Below are 11358 nucleotides of genomic sequence, written 5' to 3'. Positions count from 1 at the left end.
ACTCATCATCGTATCATATATGTACATACTGTAATAACTGCCCGACCATATAGGTGCGGTGTAATAATCAATATCATTAGCATCATCAATAGCCTGCGTCCAGGCATCCTACGTCCAGGATATTATCTCATGCCGCCCACTAGTGGTGTCTGCCCATGCCATTTGGCCATGGTGTGTATAGCTGCCCGCCTTGGCGGTGACTGCCCGACCATATAGGCGCGGTGTGGTATCATCATATGCTCATTACATCATGCTTATCATAATTCATCATGGTATGATTGACATCATATACTTATCACAATACATGCATAGGGACTCTTAGCTATTCATACTTTATCGGGGTGACGTAAGGTCGTGGACCCCCGATGTCATTATGAGCATTCTTACGTATTCTGCCTCACCTTGAAGGAACTAGCATAAGGTGAGTATGCACAATGATCAATATCATTAAATTACATAAATGTCATCATTAGCTTCTTAGAGGCATCATATCATAGGCTATAGCATTTCTAGACTTTAGCTTGCTATCATCGTTTTCGTATTCATCTTAGATTTCTTATCTCGTATAGCTATTCATGAGAGAGGACTCTTAACTTTCTTGGAGATGGAACATTCATAGTAAAAGAGCAAATTCATGCCATAGGACTCATGCCTTAGAAGGAAAGGGATTAGCCTCACGTACCTTTGTCGCTTAGCTACTCTATCGCTTGTCCGTTCTCCTTAATGCGCTTGTCTATACCTTCAATGGAATTCATATCGACATTAGCTATGTCATCGTAAAAGCATACTTACTAAAGCTATAGAAATTTGGTTAGCGCTTCCTTTGTTTATACTACTTTCCGCCATATTCCATATCAACTCCCAACATTCATAATAACCATCACACTATGATTAACAACAATCATCATCCATTCATATGGTTCGCATTTCATAATTCACCTCAATTTCCCATAATCATGACTAAAAATCCATCGTCATATTCTTTCGTATCCAACACTCATTTCATGTCTATAGGTCATTTTTAACACATTTATATCACAACCCAACAACCTTCATGATTCAATTCCAACTATGTCTCAAAACGTCACTATTCATCATTCATAACCCATTTTGCTATTATCTTTTAATGACCAAGTATTTCAACTCCCAAATACCTTAAACAACATATAAATACCATGAATCTTACCTTAGATGTTTTAGGAACAAGCCTTGGTTGCTAATACTCCTCTTTGAGCAAAACCCTAGTTTTTCTCCATTTGGATTTCTTGACTTGGATGATCTTTGATGATTTCCTTTACTCTTGATTCACTTGTTTGATGTTGTTGATCCTCAATTATCCTTGAAAACTTGTGTAATAAATGTAGAGAGAGATTCTAGAGAGAAGTGGTGTAGTGTAGAAATGAAATAAAATAAGTCTTGGTCCTCATATTTAATGAATTGGAAATCATGGCCGAGGTGAACTGGTGGTCGTCCATGGAGGTTTACGGTCCGTATTCCACTTTACGGACCGTCCCTCGTGGTCGTCTTTAACCTTAAGTAGAACCAGAAACTTTGGCAGCATGCATGGTGATTTACGACCATGGTTTACGGGCCGTATTTCACTTTACGGTCCGTCCACCAGGTCGTATTTAACCATTTCACCATTGGCAGAAAGTTGAAACCTTGCATGCCATTTTACGACCTGGCTGTTTACGGACCGTATTCCACTTTACGGTCCGTATTTGGACTTCACGACCACTGGGCAGTTTTGCCAACTTTCAACTTTTCACATTTCTAGACTTTTTATTCTATTCATTCTCATCCATTTACATACATTGCCCATGAAACATTATACACTCGCACTCCTCGCTCTCATCACTAGTTCGTCCACTTGCGTACCAACGGGAAACTTTCCGAGGTGTAACATTCTACCCCCCTTGGGAACATTCGTCCTCGAATGTTGAATTCAATAAAAATTCCGCCAGAGTTTCCCCTATAATATGGCGATACCATCCTGTCACAGCAACCCATAATATCATTGCCTCACAGGGCTACAACACAATAACAATATAGATTGGCCACACACGACCCATATACATAAAAGTAAGGCGTACATACCTCATCATCTCATCGTCTCATCATAAGCCTCTTCAGGGGGCTGAAATAAGTGCGGATATGTGGATCTCATTCTTTCTTCTGCTTCCCACGTCATCTCTTCTCGATAGTTATTTTGCCATAAGACTTTGGATCGATGCTATTTCCTTATTTCGAAGCCTTCGTACTTTTGTCTAATATGGCAATAGGCACTTCTTCATAGGCTAGCTTTTCCGTAATACGAACATCATCAACTGGTACAATCTTTGTGGGATCTCCAACACACTTGCGGAGCATTGAGACATGAAATACGGGTGAACTAATTCAAACTGCGTAGGCAAGTCTAATTCATATGCTACTTGACCCACCTTACGGGTGATTTTATAGGGTCCAATATATCGCGGACTCAACTTTCCTTTCTTGCCAAATCTCATTACCCCTTTCATTGGTGATACCTTCAAGAACACCCAATCATCGACTCGAAATTTTAAATCTCGCCGGCGGTTATCCGCATAAGACTTTTGGCGACTTTGAGCTGTTAACAACCGATCTCGGATTATTTTGACTTTGTCTCCGCTTTTCGAATCGACTCGGGGCCTATTAATCGTACCTCTCGACATCAAACCATCCAATCGGAGATCTACACTTCCTTCCGTACAAAGCTTCGTACGGAGCTATTTGGATACTAGAATGATAACTATTATTGTAGGCAAATTCTATTAGGGGTAAGTGGTCATCCCAACTACCACCAAAATCTAAAACACATGCCCTTAGCATATCCTCCAAGGTCTGAATAGTACACTCGGCTTGTCCGTCGATGCGCGGATGAAATCTTTGTACTAAGCCTTACCAGTACCTAGGCCCTCTTGAAAGGATTTCCGAACTTGGCATGTGAATCGTGCTCCTCTATATGAAATAATAGATATCGGAATACCATGAAGTCGCACAATTTCCTTGAGATACAGTTTCGCATAGTCTTCTGCTGAGTACGTGGTTCTGACTGGGAGAAAATGAGCTGCTTTCGTGAGTCTGTCCACTATCACCCATATAGAATCATACTTACCTCGGGAACGGGGCAATCCTACAATGAAATCCATATTGATCACTTCCCATTTCCATGTAGGAATTCCCATTGCTTGTAATAACCCTCCTGGCTTCTGATGTTCTATCTTCACTTGCGACAATTCGGGCATTTGGCCACAAATTTGCTATGTCTCTTTCATGCCATCCCACCAATACATCGATTTAAGGTCATGATACATTTTTGTCGCTTCGGGGTGGATGGAATACCGGGAGCAATGAGCTTCTTCTAAGATCTGGCGACGAAATTCTGCCACATCCGGGACACATAGCCTATTTTGGTACCTGAGAACCCCATCCGCCGAAATTTCAAATGGTGACCTTTCTCTTGGAAATTTCACACCTTTATAATACTCTAATTTGGGATCCTCGTATTGTCGCTCTTTTATTTCTGAATCCAAGGACGAAACTGTGGGATTATTGATTCTAACTCCTGCATTGCCTGAATCACTTATTCGCACTCCAAGGTTAGCTAGCTGATGGAGCTCATGAACCATTTCTTTCTTTTTTGGAGGAACTTCACATGAACTGCCCATTGATCGGCGGCTAAGTGCATCAGCCTACTACATTAGCTTTTCGGGTGGTATAAAATATCAACATCATAGTCCTTCAATAATTCTAACCACCGCCTCTCGTCGCTTGCATTCAACTCCTTTTGTTTGAAAATATATTGGAGGCTCTTGTGATCCGTATAGATATCCACATGCACACCATACAAGTAATGTCTCCACATTTTTAATGCATGAATAAGCTGGCTAATTCTAAATCATGAGTCGGGTAGTTCTTTTCATGCTTTCGCGGTATCTCGAGGCATAAGCAATGACTTTTCCATGCCGCATTAACACACATCCTAACCCAACTCGGAAGCATCACAATATACAACATAGCCATCCGACCGCCCGGAAGTGTTAAAGCGGAGCCGAGGTGAGTCCGTCTTTCAACTCTTGGAAGCTACGCTCACGGCGTCATTCCACCGAAACTTTGCTAACTTCCGGGTTAATCTCGTCAATGGGGGGGGGCCGAGATGGACGAAAAGCCCTCTACAAACCTTCGTAATAGCACTCGCCAATCCCGAAAGCTACGAAGTTCGTGAGGCGTCGTCGCCTTGGCCAAGTCTTCACGACTTCTATTTTCGAGTATCAACTCTAATGCCATCATCCGAAATCACACATGGCCCAAGAATGTCACAAAATTTAGCCAAAACTCGCACTTTGAAAATTTAGCATACAACTCCCGAGTTCGGAGAATTCCAAGAACAATACGCAAGTGGTCTGCATGTTCTGATTCTGTGCAAGAGTACACCAGAATATCATCAATGAAGACTATCACAAACGGATCCAAGAGGGGCCGAATACATTATTCATTAAATTCATAAACACATTTGGAGCATTAGTCGACCCGAACGACATCACTCGGAATTCGTAATGGCCATATCTTGTTCTAAAGGTACATTTGTCTTAGGAATATCTTCTTCTCGACTCTTACTTGATGATAAACCGACCTCAGATCTATTTTTGAAAACCACTTGGCACCACAGAAGTCGATCAAATAAATCATCGATTCTTGGGAGAGGATACCTGTTCTTTATCGTCACCTTATTCAACTGCCTATAATCAATGCACATTCGCAGGGAGCCATCTTTCTTCCTCACAAATAAGACTGGTGCTCCCCATGGGGAAGAACTGGGTCTAATGAACCCCTTTTTCCAGCAAATCTTTCAACTGTGCCTTTAACTCTTTTAATTCTGCCGGAGCCATTCGATAAGGAGGAATAGAGATAGGCTCGGTATCTGGCAACACATCAATGGCGAAGTCAATCTCCCTTTCTGGAGGAAGGCCTGGAAGCTCATCTGGAAATACGTCCGGAAACTCACTTACTACCGGAACAGACTGGAAAGTAGGAGACTCTGCTTCCGTATCATGAACTCGAACTAAATGATAAATGTAGCCTTTAGCTATCATCTTCCTTGCCTTGAGGTAGGAAATAAACCTACTCCTCGGAGTTGCCGTATTACCTTTCCATTCAAGCACGGGCTCTCCCGGGAATTGAAAGCGAACCAATTTCATTCGGCAATCAACATTGGCATAACATGAGGCCAACCAATCCATACCCATTATAACATCGAAATCTAGCATTTCTAGCTCAACTAAATCAGCTTTGGTCTGACGATCACATATCACAATAATACAATCTTTATATACTTGCTTAGCTATCACGGGATCACCAACCGGAGTGGATACCTCAAAAGGTTTGATCGGCTCGGGTTTCACCCCAATGCGATTTGCAATATATGGAGTAATATATGATAACATAGATCCCGGATCTATCAATGCATACACATCATAAGAGAACACAGTCAATGTACCTGTGACCACATCTGGGGAGGACTCAAGATCTTGTCGTCCGGCTAATGCATATAGACGGTGCTGTGTGGCACCTGAAGTAGGCACTCCCCTCGGCCTCTACCTCGGCTCGCCGGGGTCCGAGAAGTCCGCCTGTAGGATGTCTTGAAGAAGATCACCTTTAATGATCCTGTGGGGCTGGGTCCTAGCTGCGCACTCGTCGACGTGGGGCAATCTCTCATCATGTGCCACCGCCGCAAGTATAACAAGCGTCTAAACCACAGCGACCTTTCCCGACCGGGAATGTGTCTGCACGCCTTGATCGCATCGCGGTGCGGAGGTCTCCTCGACCGTGATCACCCGGAATTGTGAACCTCGGGGCCCTCGAACTGCGGCCTGCCCCGATCGGAAGAGCGATCAAATCTTGTACGCATGCGGGGAGGTGCACTAGTCGCCGACCGACTCGAGTGCCTAGAAAATGTCCGCCTCGATCCCCCTCTATAATCACGGCACGTGCCCATAGATCTAGCTCTTTTGCTCGCCCTCTATCAACATCACGTTCCCTCTTTGTGGAGGTTGTTGCCCTTCAATTTTGGGCATGAGCTTGAATTCGGGAAATGTCCATCCCGTCTTGTAATAAAGCCGTTAGGCAATCTTTGAATAAATGTGGCCCTAAGCCACTCACAAATCTATACACCCGGTCACCCATGTCGGCCACCATAGTCGGGGCATACCTAGCCAAGGAGTTAAATTGAAGGCTATACTCCCGGGCGCTCATATTACCTTGCTTCAAATTCAAAAATCTGTCCGCTCTAGCTCGGCGGACCTCGGGTGGCAAATAATGGCGAATGAAGGCATCAACGAACTCTTGCCACACGGGAGGAGGCTTTTTCTTGCCTCGACGCTCTCAATTGTTGTACCATAGAGTGCCACATCTCGGAGTCTATATGATGCTAACTCCACTGACTCAGTCTCAGAAGCATGAATAATCTGCAATGTTCTTAGTATCTCATCAATGAAGCCTTGCGGATCTTCATCCGGCTTTGACCCAAAGAATTTCGGAGGATTTAGGCTCATGAAGTCACGGGCTCTCGTACTAGCTGAGTGATCACTTGACCCTACATTCGTCGTTGTGCACCGGCGGCAACCAACTGAGTCAATAAATTAATAGCTTCGGTCACTTGTTGACCCGAAGTAGCCGGTGGAGGAACTGGAATAGAAGCCCCTTCTGTAGTAGGAGGAATAGTGGAGGCATTAGATAAGGCCTCATGATGTGACTCTCCTTCATTAACATTCATAGGCGGCTCTCTCTTCTGCCGCCCGCCCTTTGTCGTAGTCTTGCCCTTCTGGGTGGCTTTAGCTTTTGGCGGCATTTCTGAAATCACAACATACTCATTAGGGAGGATTAAATCTTATACTCGGCTCTATCGCACGATTTCATATGAAGAAGGATGGTCATTTTTCCTAAATGCCCTGTAGCCTCCTGTTTATTAGCGTGGCGCGCAACACACCATAAACAAGACTCTACTAGACACGGCTCGTAGACACTTCCTAGGACTGAACTGCTCTGATACCACTTTGTCACGACCCGAGCTACGGGCCGTGACGGGTACCCGGGGCTAACCACCGAACACCGCTCACTTACCTGCTTATCTGCTATTATTCGAACTATATGCTCATAATCATGTAAAACTGGAATCTTTCTGAAATACATTTGCTTTTATAAACATAAGCCCTTCGGCTATCCAAAATAATATATACATGCATATACATAAAAGCCATGGGACCGGACTACCCATCGCGTATCTACGAGCCTCTACTGAAATAATAGACATCTGGACGGGACAGGACCCCGTCATGCCCAAAAACATGAATATACATATATATATACCAAAAGAGAAATCTGTGGCACTTCCGGAATATAGAGTGCTCTCAAATCGGCTCAGCTCCTATGAGTACGGGCCACCTCCTGTCTACTGTGGGCATGAACACGGTGTCCGAAGAAAGGACGTCGGTACGAATATTGACCGAGTATGCGAAGCATAAACAATAACGAAGCATCAATAAGTCGAGGAGGCATAAAACGAGGAGCAATCAGGCGATCGAATCATAAGGATGATCATGCATGCCGACTTACTTTCGTACTCATCATCGTATCATATATGTACATCTTGTAATAATCGCCCGACCATATAGGTGCGGTGTAATAATCAATATCATTAGCATCATCAATAGCTGCGTCCAGCATCCTCGCGTCCAGCATCTGCGTCCGGATATTATCTCGCCGCCCACTAGTGGTGTACGCCCATGCCATTTGGCCATGGTGTGTATAGCTGCCCGCCTTGGCCGTGACTGCCCGGCCATATAGGCGCGGTGTGGTATCATCATATGCTCATTACATCATGCTTATCATAATTCATCATGGTATGCTTGATATCATATACTTATCACAATACATGCATAGGGACTCTTAGCTATTCATACTTTATCGGGGTGACGTAAGGTCGTGGACCCCCGATGTCATTATGAGCATTCTTACGTATTTCGCCTCACCTTGAAGGAACAAGCATAAGGTGAGTATGCACAATGATCAATATCATTAAATTACATAAATGTCATCATTAGCTTCTTAGAGGCATCATATCATAGGCTATAGCATTTCTAGACTTTAGCTTTCTATCATCGTTTTCGTATTCATCTTAGATTTCTTATCTCGTATAGCTATTCATGAGAGAGGACTCTTAAATTTCTTGGAGATGGAACATTCATAGTAAAAGAGGAAATTCATGCCATAGGACTCATGCCTTAGAAGGAAAGGGATTAGCCTCACGTACCTTTGTCGCTTAGCTACTCTATCGCTTGTCCGTTCTCCTTAATGCGCTTGTCTATACCTTCAATGGAATTCATATCGACATTAGCTATGTCATCGTAAAAGCATACTTACTAAAGCTATAGAAATTTGGGCAGCGCTTCCTTTGTTTATACTACTTTCCGCCATATTCCATATCAACTCCCAACATTCATAATAATCATCACACTATGATTAACAACAATCATCATCCATTCATATGGTTCGCATTTCATAATTCACCTCAATTTCCCATAATCATGACTAAAAATCCATCGTCATATTCTTTCGTATCCAACACTCATTTCATGTCTATAGGTCATTTTTAACACATTTATATCACAACCCAACAACCTTCATGATTCAATTCCAACTATGTCTCAAAACGTCACTATTCATCATTCATAACCCATTTTGCTATTATCTTTTAATGACCAAGTATTTCAACTCCCAAATACCTTAAACAACATATAAATACCATGAATCTTACCTTAGATGTTTTAGGAACAAGCCTTGGTTGCTAATACTCCTCTTTGAGCAAAACCCTAGTTTTTCTCCATTTGGATTTCTTGACTTGGATGATCTTTGATGATTTCCTTTACTCTTGATTCACTTGTTTGATGTTGTTGATCCTCAATTATCCTTGAAAACTTGTGTAATAAATGTAGAGAGAGATTCTAGAGAGAAGTGGTGTAGTGTAGAAATGAAATAAAATAAGTCTTGGTCCTCATATTTAATGAATTGAAAATCTGTGCTGAGGTGAACAGTGGTCGTCCATGGAGGTTTACGGTCCGTATTCCACTTTACGGACCGTCCCTCGTGGTCGTCTTTAACCTTAAGCAGAACCAGAAACTTTGGCAGCATGCATGGTGATTTACGACCATGGTTTATGGGCCGTATTTTACTTTACGGTCCGTCCACCAGGTCGTATTTAACCATTTCACCATTGGCGTAAAGTTGAAACCTTGCATGCCATTTTATGACTGGTCAACATTTACGGACCGTATTCCACTTTACGGTCCGTATTTGGACTTCACGACCTTTGGCTTTTTGCCAAATTTCAACTTTTCACATTTCTAGACTTTTTATTCTATTCATTCTCATCCATTTACATACATTGCCCATGAAACATTATACACTCGCACTCCTCGCTCTCATCACTAGTTCGTCCACTTGCGTACCAACGGGAAACTTTCCGAGGTGTAACACCGGTGCAGGAACTGGAGGCATAGGAGCTGGAGCTGAAGCCCCTTCTTGTTCTTCTATAATAGGCAGAGTAGAAGAGGAATTAGATAGAGCCTCATTATGTAATTCACTCTCTTCTACATTCATTGGTAGCTCTCTCTCTACCCGCCTTTTCATCGTAATCTTGCCCTTCTGGGCAGCTGTAGCTTTTCCTTTTGGCGGCATTTCTGAAATCATAGCACACTATTAGGGAGGAGAAAATCTTATACACGGCTCTATCGTACGATCTCATAAGAAGAAGAATGGCCATTTTTCCTAAATGCACTGTAGCCTCCTATTTATTAGTGTGGCGCGCAACACACCATAAACAAAACTCTACTAGACCTTTTTGCTCGTAGACACTTTCTAGGACTGAACTGCTCTGATATCACTTTTGTCACGACCTGAATAGGGGCTATGATGGGTACCCGGGGCTAACCACCGAGCACCGCTCATACCATTACCCATCGTACTCATCAAGCGTTCATTCATTAATCTTATACTCAAGTCATAGGAAAAACCATTTTTTACTTCGAAACATAATTACCTTTATGTACATAAGCCCTTCGGCTATCAAAATAATATACATACAATAAGGACATCATGAGACCATACTACCCACACATGCGTATCTACGAGCCTCTACTAGAGTACTAGACAAATGGACGGGACAGGACCCCATCATGCCGAAAACATATATACACAAAAGAATAAATCAATGGCACCTCCGGAATAATGGGGTGCTCTCAAAGTCTGCTAGTAGCTCCTACGAGTCTAGATCACCTCCCTGCCTACCTGTAGGGATGAACACAACATCCAAAGAAAATGAACGTCAGTACGAACTTTGCACTGAGTATGTAAGGCATGAATGAAATGAACATAATAGAGAAATCATAAGACATATGATGAAGATATAACCTGCGTAACTTTTAAGGTTGGATACACTTCATACATATATCATATATAATCATAGTACATGTATCATCATAGCGCATACATCATCATATCATATATATCATCATCGTTAACCAACGTCCGGGTAACCATCATATGCCACCCACTAGTGGTGTCATGCCCGGCCCTCTAGGCTCGGTGTAAACATAGCAGCCCGCCTTAGCGGTGACATGCCCGGCCATTTAGGCACGGTGGAATTGTATGCAGCCCGCCTTCACGGTGACATGCCCGGCCATTTAGGCACGGTGGAATCGCATCGTCATATACCCATCGTAAACTTAACATTTTCATACATTTCATAGGCATATCATAAGCTTAGCGTCATTATACATTTATCATCAAACATACATTAGAACTTGAAGGCAACTATGGCTGTGTCGGGGTGACATAAGATCGTGAACCCCCGATTGCATTATGGAGTGATCATAATCATTATGTCTCACCTTGAAGGGACTAATATTTTAAGGTGAGTGTACACAAGAAAAGCATCAATGGAACCATATTTAGGATCATTAACCTCATGGACATCGTATGTTACTCTAGGATTCTTTACACTTAAATTCATCATCATTATTATCATGCTCGTATCGTATCTCTTTTATTTTTCATATGCGTATATAGCTCTTTATAGTCATGGACTCATAATTTCCGTTATTCAGGAAGATCACGAAAAATAGAAAGATTCATGTCATAGGAGTCATTCCTTAGAAGGAGAGGATTAGCCTTACATACCTCTTTCGTTTAGCTATTTTACCGTTTGATCATTCTCTTTCGATGCTCGCGTTTCTACCTTCAAGAAAGTTCGTATTAACATTAGCTAATCGATTATATGAACAT

Source organism: Lycium ferocissimum, chromosome 3 (assembly GCF_029784015.1).
Source record: "Lycium ferocissimum isolate CSIRO_LF1 chromosome 3, AGI_CSIRO_Lferr_CH_V1, whole genome shotgun sequence".
NCBI lineage: Eukaryota > Viridiplantae > Streptophyta > Magnoliopsida > Solanales > Solanaceae > Lycium > Lycium ferocissimum.
The sequence above is the reverse complement of the archived record's forward strand: the minus strand, read 5'-3'. Positions refer to the sequence as shown.